Genomic DNA, 15148 nt, shown 5'->3' with positions numbered 1-15148 from the left:
CAAAAAGAAACAGCCCTTGAGTTCATTGAAAAGGATGGAGGGCACTGGCTAACTATGAAGCTAAGGCACATATGAATTTTAGTTGCCTTTTCTTAAAGCTGGTCTCAAATTAAAGGCCAAGCGGCTAACCAGGGCCGAGGGAAGTGGTTGAGTGAGAGCCAGGGACTCTGGCACTCAGCTCAGATGCTGCACAAACCCTCAATAGCCTTGGCCTTACCAGGGCCTGTCTTTCTTTGTTTCCAACCCTGCAAAGAGTGCCCCAAATTCTTCCTATTCCAAGGCATTCATGTCAGCCCCCTGCCTAAAACCCTCCAATGTCTTCCCATGGCACTTAGACTGAAAGCCAAACCCCAGCCAAGGCCTGCAGGGCTCCCACATGATTTAGCTCCAGCCCCACCCTCCAAACTCACATCTTCCCGTCCCCCTTTGTTCACTCCAGTCCAGCACCTCTGGACTTCTTTCTGCTCTGTGAACACAGCTGATTTGTTCCTGCCTCAGCATGGCTGGTCCCTTCCCATCCTTCAGTTCACATGTTACCTGCTCCAAGAAGCCTTTCTGACATTCCCTATATAAAATACCCCTTGCTCCCTCCATAACTCTCTAATCACTATCCTGTTTTTGTTTTTGTTATCTAGCTCTGACATTACTGTATTTCTTTACTTGTTTATTCTGTCTCTCCACACTGGAGTATAAGGTCCTGGAGAACAGAGATCTCACTTGTCTTGTTGACCATTAGATCCCTAGCGCCTATAACAGAGCTCAATTGCTATTTTTAAATGAGTGAATGAATAAATCTCTTAGGAGGCTCACAATAATAAAAAAAAAATCCAGAAATAATTCTTGTAAAGCTCAGCAATCAGGAGAGCACATGTGGAAATATGTCAATCTGGCAATCTTCACAGAGAACGCTGCACTCTGTCACTGCAGCTCCCCTCTGCTCCCAGCTGGGACCTGACAGGAGACAGAAGTAATTTGTAGGAAGTCACAAAACCCAGAGATTCTAGTTTTCACTCCCCAGAGCCACTTACGTTCATTCCTAAGTATTTTTACCCAGAGATGCATCCTGCAGTCAGCCCTGTTAATATCTTACGTATACAAGCCACAAGAGGCATCAGTTGGAAAGTCTTTAAAATAATGTCTCAGGCAGTCTGAGCACAGGCAGTAATTTCAAAGTCAGAGTCACGCTGCTGCTTGGGAAAGAGTAGCCTGTGATGGAAAGGAGAAATTGGAACTGGACTCTCCTTCTGAAGTCCACTTACCTACCCTGTTCTTCTTACACTTCTATTTAGATGTGGTCTAGGCTGCCACATGCACACCCAGGGGACACAGAGAAGGCAGTTTGTCCAGTTAGGATGCAAATTGTGAGCGTGTTTCATCTTGAGTCTTTGATCCAGAAAAAAAAGTAGAGAGAGATGAGCTATATGGGGCCAAACTCGTCGATTGTGCTTGCTTCCCTTCAGGGTAATTCTAAAATTTAAAAAGGTTAATGGTTTGTAGAAAGAAGGGTGTGTGGTCAGTCTGAATTCTCTCCTACGGCTCCCTCCCTGACTAACGGATTTCTATTGGTTACAGAATTTCCTCAGTGGTGACATAGCTGCGTGTGGTACCTCTGTGGGTCCATAGCAAACAACAAGGGAACTATTCAGGAGATGTACAATAACAGTGATAAGGACAGTAATAACTCAGCTGTATTTCCCTAGGAATCACGCCGGGAGACAGAGCTGAGCACAGACCCCAGTGTGGGGACCGTGACCCTAGACATTGCTTGGCTGCTTCTGCAGGTATAGAGCCAGACTGGGGCTGCAGGAGGAGGACTTCCAGAGGGGAAACTAGAAAACTCAGGGTCTGATGGACTGGGAACCTCCAAATTCAGGGTCACTGCTCCCTGCTGCAGTGTGACAGAGGCCTAAGGGCGTCTATATAAAAAGCATTCAACTAATCAGGGTGGCCAACCTTTCTTTCCCAAATATAAGAAAAAAACATTTACAAGTCCAGACTTGCTCAGAAAGGCAGCCCTGCCATTTACTCACCCTCTTTGCCACCATTCAACCAATATTTAAGCACATGCCACGTGCAAGGCACCCTGTTGGGTGCTACATACTCAATGATGAGATAAAAAAGTTTCCTGCCTCCCATAGAGCTTTCGTTCTAGTGTAAGTTTGTCTTTTTTTTTTTTTTTTAAAGACAGCTTTATAGCGATATGATTCACATACCATACAATTCGCCCATTTCGGGTATACAATTCAGTGGCTTTTTATATTTTCATGGGGTTATTCAACCATCACCACAATCTATTTTAGAGTCTTTTCATTACTTTAAAAGGTAGTGTAAGTTGTAAAGGAGTTAATCACTTAGTTATGAGTTGCAATTGTGGTCATTGCTCCTATAGACTTCTCTTGGAGAATGAAGTGAGTAACAGGAGGAGCTCTCTGGTTTCTCATCTCCACAGTGGCTCCCGGCAAAGTGACATTTGAATTGGGAACTGATGGATGAGTAGGAGACAGCCAGGCAAAAGGAGTGAAGTGAGGAGGGGCCGGAGAAAACAAGAGCAAAGGTTTTGTGGTGAATCTGAGGAACTGAGACAGGAATTTTGAATTTTATCTTAGAATAATTGGTTCTCTAATTTTAAAGAGTTTTAAGTCTCCCTGCTCTCCCCTTACCCCCCACCTCACCCCGCCATGGTCAGATTTTCATTTCAAAGTATATCTTCTGCTGATGGCTGGAGAATGGATGGGAGGGAGGCAAGAGTGAAAGCAGGAAGGCAGTTAGGAGCCTAGCACAGAGGTCCAGCCACAAGACGATGGTGTCCCCAATTGAGGTGCTGGCCGTAGACGTGAGAGCAGTGAGCTGATGCAAAATTTTTCAGGACCTGAACTGAAAGATCTTGATATTCATTGACTGTGGGAGTGATGAATCCCAAGTATGCCTGCACAGCTGGGAATATGGGTCATGGACGGAAAACTGGAAGAAAGCCAGGATTTTAGGAGTTGGGAGAGAGATCATTACAGGTTCGGTATTGGATATATTGATAGTGAAGTGTCCACAGACTGAGATGTCAAATAGGTAGTTGAATATGAATCTGATGTCAGAGGTGAGATCTGGGCTGAAGTTACAAACACCGGCTGTTGACCATTGATGTCTTGAAAGCAGGAGAGACCACAGAGTTGAGAAGGGGGCCCTAGGCAAAGCCAAGGGGAACACCAATATGTTTTTAATTGAAGTATAGTTGATTTACAATGTTGTGTTAGTTTCTGGTGAACAGCAAAGTGATCCAGTTATACATATATATGCATATATATTATTTTTCATATTCTTTTCCATTATGGTTTATTACAAGATATCAAATATAGTTCCCTGTGCTATGCAGTAGGACCTTGTTGTTTATCTATTTTAAATATAGTAGTTTGTACCCGCAAATCCCAAACTCCTAATTTACCCCTCCCCTTCTTTTCCCTTTAGTAACCATAAGTTTGTTTTCCATGCCTGTGAGTCTGCTTCTGTTTTGTAAATAAGTTTGTTTGTATCATTTTTTAAGGTTCCATATATAAGTGATATCATATATTTGTCTTTCTCTGTCTGACTTACTTCACTCAGTATGATAATCTCTAGGTCTGTTCCTGTTGCTGCAAATGGCATTATTTCATTCTTTTTTATGGCTGAGTAGTATTCCATTGTGCATATATATCACATCTTCTTTATCCATTCATCTGTTGATAGCATTTACGTGCTTCCATGTCTTGGCTATTGTAAATAGTGCTACTATGAACATAGGGGTGCATGTATCTTTTCGCATTATAGTTTTGTCCAGATATATGCCCAGGAGGGGGATTGCTGGACCATATGGTAACTCTATTTTTAGTTTTTTTAAGGAAGCTCCACACTGTTTTCCATAGTGGCTGTACCAATTAACATTCCCACTAACAGTGTGGGGAGGGGGATGCCAACATTTTAATGGTCGGTAGAAGAGGATGAGCTGGTAAAAGAGGCTGAGAACGAACTTCCAGGGAGGAGGAGGTAAACCAGGAGAGTGTGGTGATCTGGAAACCAAGGGAAGATAGTACTTTGGGGTGGAAGAGGCTCTTTGTTTAAACAGTGCTGAGAGATAAAAAAAAAAATGTCCTTTGGACTTGGTGACAGGAAAATTATTGGTGACCTTAGTAATTTCAGTGACAGGAAGGTGAAGAAAAAAGAACATGTGCAGACTGTTTTGAGAAATTTGGCTCGAATGGAAGGAGAAGGATGGTGTGGATAAAGGGTCATGTGGGGTGAGGAAGGAAGGTTAATTTTAAGATGGGAGTGATGTGAGCAAAAGTAATGCTGATAGGAAGGATTCAGTGAAAAGTAGAAAAGGAGATTGACTGATGGGTAAGGTGCTTGAGAAGACAGGAGAAGGTGAGATCCCAGCACAGCTACAGGGGTTGGCCTTACCTGGCAGGCCAACCTGCTTCTGCCCCAAGGAGCCCAAAGCAAGCCTTGGTTTCATCTACATCCAGGAATGAACCCACACTACACTGGAAGCAGGGATGATGTTCTCAAAAAGCCTGGCTGGGCATTGTTTGCTCTTGACTATGCACTGGGTGTGGGATGAGAGCACTTCTTGCCCCCATGCCAAACACACGCATGCACACACACACACACTCACTCATTAAACACGTGTTTTGGAAACAGGAACCCCATAGGAGACCCTACCTCTACTTCCTGCCTTAAAGGCTTTTCCTTTCACAGCTGAGACCTCAGTTTATACCTCACACATCAAAACACCCTTTGTCCATTCCTCCTGCTCTCAGAGTTCAGACTGTCCATCCTTCACCTTCTGAGGATGATAATAAATGGCCAAGTCCCATGGACAGGCCAACTGGGGCATAATAAACAGCAAAAGGAAGGTCAGAAATACAACAACACTCCAGAGAGGTGGTGCATGGGTCACTGCAAGACATCATTTTCCCAAAGGCAACAAGACAGACACTAAAAGAACAGCAGCAACAGAAGAGAGCAGCCGCTGCCCGACTCCCTGCCCCTCTGGCCTGGAGAATTCACGGAGCCTCTGGCCTGAGCTGGGTGGGGGGCGGTGTAAGGTAAAAAATGCCCCTCTTTAGTCAGAATTCAGCTGGAATGGCCTTTGGTGCAGCCCCAGAGTGGTAGTGGGGACTAGAACTGAACTGGGCCAGTACGCTAGGGGGCGAGGAACCATCCCAGAGCAGGCTGTGAGGATAAAATGGGATGACGGCTGGGAAGTGTCCTTGAACAGGTGACTAATGTCCTGAATCATTAAACGTTGGAAGGATTTGGTGAAGATTCATGGAGCCCTCTAGCCCAGTAGTCCCCAACCTTTTTGGCACCAGGGACCGGTTTCGTGGAAGACAATTTTTCCACGGACGGGGGCGGGGGGGGCGTGGGGAGAGGGGAAGGGGGACGGTTCAGACGTTAGTGCCGGCGATGGGGGGCGGCAGATGAAGCGTCCCTGGCTCGCCGCCGCTCCCGTGCTGCTGTGCAGCCCGGCTCCTAACAGGACGTGGACTGGTACCAGTCCACGGGCAGGGGTTTGCGGACCCCCTGCTCTAGCCTGTACGGGAGCTTTGGGCCAAAGGCTCTGTGGTCACTGTTCTAACACCAGCGCAGACATAGTAAAAATCAGGCTCCTCTCTGTACAATAATCCAATGCCTGAATACAGTTAAAACTTCAATTTATAAATTGTGTAATCAAATAACTACTATGCAGACTGATTGTTTTATACCAAGCAACCTTCAATAATTAGATGCTAAAGTGTTATCCTTGTCAGTGCCCTTTCTCATTGATCACCCGTTCCTCTTCATAATGACCCTCTCTGATGTGGAGGGTGATTACTGGCTTCCCTCATAGTCTGTTGGGGAGAGGGAGCCATTAGCGACCTACAGGTGAGCACATGTTTCCTTTAGTTAATACTATGTACCGTTGCCGTGGTCTCTAAGTTAAAGAATCAAAGGAAAATTTCACTGGCATAATGTATTTTAATCAAGCAGTCTCCAACTAAACTCCTGTCAAGGATATGGGGCCCTGGGTTAAAAGTAGAAGGAATTGTGTTGGGATCACCCCCTGCCCCTACCTCTACCTCCACCACAGAGAAAATTAATGGCACTGCCTTGGATACATTTGAAAAAACCACTTAACTAACTGCTGACTCTGCTAGTTCTAGTTATTTACTTCCCTGTTCAATAGAAGTTGAAAAATCACTTGTATTATTAATTTGTGTGAAATCTTCCAGCTTCAGAATGTGACTCGAAAGCTGTTTTTACAAAGCAACGTTGGAATTCTCAGCTTTTTGTTTTCAAATGACTATAGTCATTCATCAGTGGTTCTCATAAACATCAAGCTTACATTTTTTACCTTACATTTTCTAGGTGAGATAAACATGTATAGGTTTACTGAATTTCTCTAGCTCTCTCACTGCACAGTCATACACAGAAGTACCAAAACAGCCCTTAGGCCCTTTCCTATTTTCAGAAAATTACCTCTCCCTTTAGGGAAATCCCCATTCATATTAAATATTTATTATCCACTCTCTTTTCTGTCGATCAAGAAGCATTTATTCAACTTCTGCTATAAGTTTAGCACTGTAATGAGTAGGGGTGGCATGGACATATATACACTACCAAACGTAAAATAGATAGCAAGTGGGAAGCAGCCGCATAGCACAGGGAGATCAGCTCAGTGCTTTGTGACCACCTAGAGGGGTGGGATAGGGAGGGTGGGAGGGAGGGAGACACAAGAGGGAAGAGATACGGGAACATGTGTATATGTATAACTGATTCACTTTGTTATAAAGCAGAAACTAACACACCATTCATTGTAAAGCAATTATACTCCAATAAAGATGTAAAAAAAAAAATGAGTAGTGGATGGAGACACCCAATTTATTTAGCCTTTATTGAGTGCTGGGCCTCAGAGGGTTTATATTTCATCTAAAGAAAGCATTGCCCTCACGAGTAGATAGTCTGTGTTCTATAGTTGTACAGAATTACTTGGCATCCTTGGGCTGTCCAAAACTGAGACTAGTAGGAGGGGAGGGGACAGGAGGATGGAGGAACTGAAGTAGAGAGAAGCCAGGGAAGTACCTTTCAGGCAAGGGGACCACATCTTGTCTGTTTTGAAGACCATGATTAGCCTGGACTAACTCGAAAAGGCAGATCATAAGGAGTCAGGGGAGGTTTATTTACAAGATGAACAGGTGTTTACAGACATTCAGTTTTGCAATGGCCAGAAGGGAACAGATAATTAGACTCAAGTCATGAAATTGGATAGGTGGAGGATATACAGTCGAAGTATTTGGCAGTGCCCTAAAAAATGTAAAACAGGGCTTCCCTGGTGGTGCACTGGTTGAGAGTCCGCCTGCCTATGCAGGGGACACGGGTTCGTGCCCTGGTCCAGGAAGATCCCACATGCCATGGAGTGGCTGGGCCCGTGAGCCATGGCCGCTGAGCCTGCGCGTCCGGAGCCTGTGCTCCGCAACGGGAGAGGCCACGACAGTGAGAGGCCACGACAGTGAGAGGCCCGCGTACAGCAAAAAAAAAAAAAAAAAAAAAAAAATTGTAAAAAAGATAGCCAGTGGGAAGCAGCAACATAGCACAAGGAGATCAGCTCAGTGGTTTGTGACCACCTAGAGGGGTGGGATAGGGAGGGTGAGAGGGAGGGAGACGCAAAAGGGAGGAGATATGGGTATGTATGTATATGTATAGCTGATTCACTTTGTTATACAGCAGAAACTAACATGACATTGTAAAGCAATTATACTCCAATAAAGGTGTTAAAAGCAAGAAAAAGTATTTGGCAGTGGATAGTTCTAGGAACAGAAAGTGACTCTTTCATCTGCTGCCAGTGGGGGAACCCAGGAAGAACAAAAGAATACAAAAGGACATTTGGGGTATAATAGGGAGGGGAAAAACATTGATTCAGAGCATTGTAAATGTGGAAGCCATCCTGTAGTTTGTTCCGGATTTCCTTCAGGGATTCTTGACCCCCCGGGATAGCATCCTTTCTCTCCTAAGGCAGCAAGACAAAGACACATACCTTACAACCCCATCTAGGTCACTATTCTATTCAATGGGGGCCCAGGGTTGGGGGGAGGTGTGCCATGGACGGTAATTTGAAAATAAAAGGTGCCCTCCCTCATGGAAGATGTACCCTTCCTGAGTTAGACACTGGACCTCTGGGTTAAAGAAAACCATCCCCCGTGAGGACAACCCACCCTGTTTCAAAAACCACCACTCTAGCCAGCCTCTCCTATAACCTCAGGAGGTGCGCTAGAGACTGGGAGAGGCTTGCTCTGGGGTCCTTTCAGTGCCTGGCTACAGTCTCTGCTGCCCACCTCCCCTGACCCCACTGCAGTGTCCATAAAGAATTTCAGCTCCAGGTGGGACCTCACCAGGACTGAGGTAGGGGCACAGGTAGAAAAGCTTCTGTCTCATCACCTGCTCTGGCATATACATGCTATAGTTTAAACCAAATCCAGGGTTTGTTTTGGATAGATCTTAAAAATTGTTAAGTTTTGGGTGGGAAGAGATGTTTATAAGCCCTACTGTCCCTGTCAATCAAATATACCATGTCCGTGAGAATTTTGGCCTAGGGAAGTACCTGCCCAAAAGACAACCCACCAAGTGTGATGGGTTCTAAGGAGAGCTATCCTTAGTTGGGTTGGGGACTCCATTCAGGGTGGGGGAGGGAGGATGCAATGCCGCAGAAATGAAGAAAGTTTCCATTTTTTCGTGTTTACAACAAGGAGGATTCTCCCTTCCCTGAGAACACTATTTCAGACTTGCTTTTTCTTAGCCATTATTGTCATTAAAGGAAGATAGATTGTAGATAGATAGATAGATAGATAGATAGATAGATAGATAGATAGATGGTTAAAAAATAAAATTAACCCAAATCAGCTTTTTCAGAAGGTGAGTGAATTAGCAGTGATGTAAGAGGCCAGATCTGAAACCATGTCGATCTCTGTTCTGATCCTGGCTGTGCCACTGAGTTTGCCCAGACAGTTTAACCTCTCAGTTACTCAGTTTCCTCATCTGTGAAATGGGAGTAATAACAGTGCCTTCCTCGTTTAACCCTAACCCTAAGAGTGTTAGGGTTAAATGTGATAAATCATTCCAAAAGCTTAGCAGAGGTAGAGCCAAAACTCCTGGGGAGGTGTCCCAGGTAAATCTATAGGGAGGGTCTGGGCAGGATCCCAAAGGAAGTCTCTGGGTACATGGCTCCCTGGCTTTTCAGTCATCTCCTGGGGCAGCAGGGCATCCTTTTTCGGGGCTGAGATCTGAGTCTTAAACCATGTTTTCTCTTTGTCCCATTTATGATTTTGTGATTACAGACAGTGAGACAGGCAGGCAAGCAGTCCCACTCCCTGCTGAGGAACTTTCTCCTGGTTCAAGCCAGATGTCAGGTGGGCAATTACAGAGAAACAAGGCCATCAGCGTACTGGCAATGGAAATAGGAAGATGTCAGATTCTGAAGACAGAAGTAAGAAGACAATGGGACTTGGCAATTGAGGATGATGGCTTTAAGTATGACCACGGGTTCGGTGATAACGGGGATGCCACAGTGAAGAGACCTTGGAGCCAGAAATGGGAAGTGTCTATACTGGGGAGGAAAAACAAGTTCTATAAAATTTGGATAAGAAAGGGTTTAATGAAAGATGGTAGGACAGATGAATGTAAATTTCTAGTGGACAATAAGAGATACAGTGTGTATATGTATACACACACATATATATGTTATGAGGATACAGGTGATATTTAAGGCAAGAGAATGGAGGCACTCTTTGAAAGACAGCACTTAGCAAAACAGGGAGTGAACGTTTAAAGCAAAGGGGTTGATGTACACAGTTACATAAATGGAAGATGGACTGATAAAATGGCAGAGTTGAAGGGACCTTTGCAAAAATGTAGCCCAAGTAAATCACTTTAAGGATAAAGAAACTGAGGTTCAGAGAGCATCAGTGATTCATCGAGTGGTCCACAACATCCAGAAAAATGGGAGATCAGGGGCCTGAGACTAAGTTCTCAGACACCTAGTTTTTGTCCTTTCCCACAGTTCTAGGCAGGAGACCAGGAAATGGCTGTGTGCAAGGTGAATGTTTATTAATACTGACCACCAAAATGAAATTGGCAAGCATGAGCTTCTAAATTGGGGGTAAAATAGACTTACGAGTCAAGGAATTATGAATACTAAAAAAGTGAATGCCCTTTGTCCTTTAACATAGATCAATGAGAAACAACAACAACAAAAAAACAAACCCAGAAAAATACCTTAAAATGAAATGGAATCCTTAACTGAGGGCTGATTAATGATTTCAAGGGCTGGAGAATCATTCCCCTACTTTTATCAGGATAAGGAAGTGGCAGAAAAAATTTGATTCAAACGATTTCATTTGTGCTTGAATTCATCCTGCTTCTTTTCAGCCCAGAGTCGTGCATGAAGTTGACCAGAAGAAAAACTTGATTGCACTGCCAAACTTCTAGGTCATAAGCTGTACTTTCATAATTTGAAATATCTCCATCAACAAACAATTGAATCTGAAGAGCTAGAAATCCATGTTGCATGAAGGATTTCTGATTATAGCACCCACTTTCAGGCTCAGAAAACAAACACTTCTCTAAATGATCCAAACCCCTTCTGAACCGATCATCTCTACTGGTGGCTCAGGTGGTATTTGAACCAAAATTGCCACTTAAAACCTGCCTCTGTAGTTCACTATACTGAGAGCACAAGATGGGAAAGTTAATTATCCACCTCGCATTGTATTTCTCTACCAAACGCAGGAAGATGGCACTTGATGGTGAGTGACTGATGTTATTGAGTTTCTTCATTCTCATTCTACCGTGGGCTCAAAAGAAGAGTAAGATGCACTCACGCTGTGAACTTTCGTGCTTATTTGGTACCCTTCAGTGCGTTCTACATGATGGAACTGGGACCTGCTTTTTCTATCAGATGGATATGCCTCAGGTAATCTTTTTGAAGCAAGAAGGAGGATTAGCCAGGTTCCAGAGTAAATGTTTCTCTTGGAGCAGCAGGGGTTCCAGCTACTTCATTTAGGGAAACTGCTCCCTTGGGTTCCCACTGTGCTGTTCCTAAGGTGCGTCACAGAGGAACCAATGCTGTTGCAAAGTGGGCATATGGGCTATGGGACAGCAAGAGAATCCCTAACCGTACCCCAGATTTCTCAAATCTTCAAAAATAGATGAGCTTGTTTCTTCATGAAGTATGTTTAAACCAGTCATGTAACAATGTTAATATGTATCAAAAATTTTAATTTTCCATTAAAACTTCCTCTGCATATGTGAAATAATTATTTCATCGTTCTGAGTGCTAATATTGTGAACTGGAATCTGACTGTTCAGACACTATTTGTGGGGCCTTGGATAAGATGCTTAAACTCTGTTCCTCAGTTTCCTCATAATGTAAAAGGAGGATACCAATAGTTCCTACCTCGTAAGGTAGAGCTAATATACATAAAGCACTAAGCCCAGTGCCTAGGATGTTAAGTGCTCAGTAAATGTAAGCTATTATTAGACTCCTTTATTACTCTATTAAGGTAACAAGTCGTATAGCTATGTAACGTTTGCTTCAAAAAACCACCTTTTGGATTTATTGTTTTTGTTTTTGAATTAATTTCTGTTCCGCTTTATCATTTTCTTTCTTGTGCTTTCCTTATGCTTTATTTTAAAATTTCTGGCAATGAGTATTTAATTCATTTATTTCCATTCCATCTTGTTTAGTACTATGTTTAAAAATATGAATTTATGTCTGAATATGGTTTTAGCCTTCTTATATGTAGTAATTTGATTCTAGTATAGATATTCTGAAATTTCAATTTTGGTTTCAATTTAGAGAGGAATTTCAAAATTTCCTAGAGCCTGGCTTTTTTTTTTCGATACATGGGCCTCTCACTGCTGTGGCCTCTCCCGTTGCGGAGCACAGGCTCCGGACACGCAGGCTCAGCGGCCATGGCTCACGGGCCCAGCCGCTCCGCGGCATGTGGTATCTTCCCGGACCGGGGCGCGAACCCGTGTCCCCTGCATCAGCAGGCGGACTCTCAACCACTGCGCCACCAGGGAAGCCCCAAGAGCCTGGCTTTTTTCTTTTCTATTTCGGTTATGAAACTAGGGTTTTTGTTTGTTTGTTTGGTTGGTTGGTTTTTTTCCCTTTTGCTTTACATAAAAGCATGCAGTCATTGCTATTTCTAATTTTGAAATGCTTGGAGGCTTTCTTTGGCAACCCAAATTCAGTCAACTTCAAAATGTTTTAGGGGAACTAGAAGGTGTAATCTCAGTTGTTTGGATATGGAATTACATATTTATGTATTAGTGATTATACTATTCCCATGCTATCATTATTTGTCTGTAGATATAGTTTGTCTACATTTTTGTTTCTCCTTGCATTTTCAGACACTTGCTTTATGTATCTTGATACTTACACAGGTTAAACAATTCTTTGTGTTACATTCTTTCTGTCCAAATAACTGGGATAGTTTCTATCTCTGGACAGAACACTGGCCCCGTAGTCAGCGATGATTGTTGTAGTAAGCAGAGTGTGTTGGGGAGGTGGGGACCGGCAGAGACTGCTGCACAGTTAGAAAGAGACTGAAGCAGTTTGGCTGCCACATTCACTGCAGTCATTGTCATCCCAGCCCACAGGAATGGGGAAGGAGCACGGAGGGGCAAGCAGGGAGGTTTATGGGGCAGGCCTATAAGTGGCACTCATTAGCTTTGCTCACATCCCATTGGAGAACATTCCCGTGAAGTCACAAGGCCACACTCAACTGTGAGAGAGAATAGACTGTATGGCAAATCTGAGCAGCCATATGCCAAGCTATAATTGTTACTATGCAAGTGAAGAATAGACTTTGATGGACAGCTAGCAATTTCTACCATGATGCTGTGTTTTGTTTTGTACATTGAATTAGGCCACTTGTATTCTAGTTATGGATTTAATGCTTTTTTAAAATTTTAATTCAATGCTGTCTGATAGTAAAGAAGATAGTTGCAGTTATAGTGGATCTATCATTATTCTTTTGTTTTCTATTTTGTGCTATATGGTCAATTTTCTGAACACCCCCCTGCCACCTTCTGGTACTTTAAAATTACTTTTGTATTTCAAATGGTAAACTTTTAAAAACTTTATTTCTTGATTTATTAACTTTATAAAAATGAAGTGAATACTGACATCTTGCTGTGAAAGACAAGGGAATTAGCTCACTCTTACTTCCTTCTCAGCCCCCAGTGAGTTTTGTCAGCAAGCTCTAGGATTTTTGTCCCACTCCATTAGTTATATTATTTTAAATTGTGAAGTTTTTCTTTCAAGTCATCTTTACATTCTCCTCCGTAAATACAAATTGCATTGTTAATTTTATATTTTAATGGATTAATTCTTATGTTTTTAACGTATCAAGTTTTCTCCATTACTATACTCTTCACATTGATCCCCTTGATTGACTGGATTTAGTCAAATATTATTTTCAAGAAAGGTTCGTGGTTGTTACGATTCCCGAGTTATTGCCTATATAAGAATTCTTCATTTGCCTTTATAACTGGCTGGGAAAAAACTTACGTCACACTGTTTGTGTGACATTGAACTGGTGTGGAGAAATTCAGCCCTACCTGATGGGGTTTTTTTGGTCTGAACTTCTGCAAGACGTCTCAGTGTTGCTCATTCTGTATCAAATTTTTCTGAAACACGATATATCCTCTTTATCTTTTAGTTCTTCCTTATTTAGGGAAAACTTTATCATATCTTTGAATTTTTTTTTTTTTTCCTATGCCAGTCATAGCCTTCTCTACCTACAGATACCAATTCTAGGTTGGATCAACCTTGTTCACCCCTGTTTCTTTTCTTTTCCATTTGCATTCACTGTGGTTATCTCTCTGATTTGCCAATCTCTCAGATGAAAAGATCAAAATGCCCACTCCTAGTAGCTATTCCCTTCCTTGGGGAGCACGACTGTGGCAGTCGTGTGGTTTGCACACTGCACAAAGGTGCCCAGTTGAGAGCATAACAGGGGGCTGAAATCCAGTTTATGCTAGGCTCTCTGAGCTACGTGTCCTAGGCTAGTTTGGGTCTGTATCTACTCAGAGAAAGGATCTTTTTCTTTGCACAAAGGTACAAAACCTTGTGCCCACAGGGCTGAGTGTGCTCAGAAAGGGTGCCTTCTTCTAATTCACACAGCTGTCAAGTGGGCTGGCAATAGTCCTGCTGGAGAATAATGTGGGACAGTGTTATGTGTGGTGGGGGAAGAACTTCCATTCTGGAAGGACATTTTCTGTTTCTTTTCCCTTAGATGCTGATTCAACTCTCATCTGATTCCCTCCAAACGCATTAGGTTTTTCATAATTTATCTACTGACCTTGTCCTCACCCTGTACAGCTTCTGGGAGGCGAGAGGATAGGAGCCAAATACAAATTCCTATGGGTCTTTTGTCTTCCTGCTGCTATTCAGAGTTTACGGTATGAGGTTGTACTGCTTCCCTAGTTTGAATGCTGCTGACGTCGTTTTGCTGATCCTTTCTCCCTCATTTTCCATTCACGTTTTCAGTTTCCGAGATAGAGTAGTTTTATGAAGCCGGCTGCATACTACCGTACTTCCAGACTCTCCTTGATTTAACTGTGTTCTCTCTGTGCTGTTATAACTATGTTTTCACATTGTGTAGATTCTTCTACTTTTATATGTAGAAGCATGTATTTAATATGCATGCTCATGAAGTACTTTTATCTGAACCTTTATCTTTAGAGTTCTGGTGAAAAGTTAAATTTATTCAGGTATTCTATAAGTGTTGTTTGGTATCTGTAAGGCACGGCAAGCTTATCACATATTGGAGATGACATCAAGATGATCCCACACTCTGATTTTTTAAAACTGAAATATGACTTTTTCAGACTTAAATAAAATTGAAGGAAATCTGGAAAACACCGTGCTTCTTAAAATGATGTTCTGGAAATGTAGCTGAATTGGACATTCAGTGAGGAGTTTCCTATAGACATTGCTTGTACAATAAACTTACACAATGAATCTGCCATTGTGATAGAGGAAGCTTTAAATTAGATTTAAGTCTTGTCATGCCTGGATAAATGTGCTAATATTTTCAGTCAGTCTCTAGTACAGCTGTTAAAACATTTTGGCCCT

This window comes from Phocoena sinus, chromosome 19 (genome assembly GCF_008692025.1).
Source record: "Phocoena sinus isolate mPhoSin1 chromosome 19, mPhoSin1.pri, whole genome shotgun sequence".
In the NCBI taxonomy this organism is placed as follows: Eukaryota; Metazoa; Chordata; class Mammalia; order Artiodactyla; family Phocoenidae; genus Phocoena; species Phocoena sinus.
Note: the sequence above shows the minus strand (reverse complement) of the source record.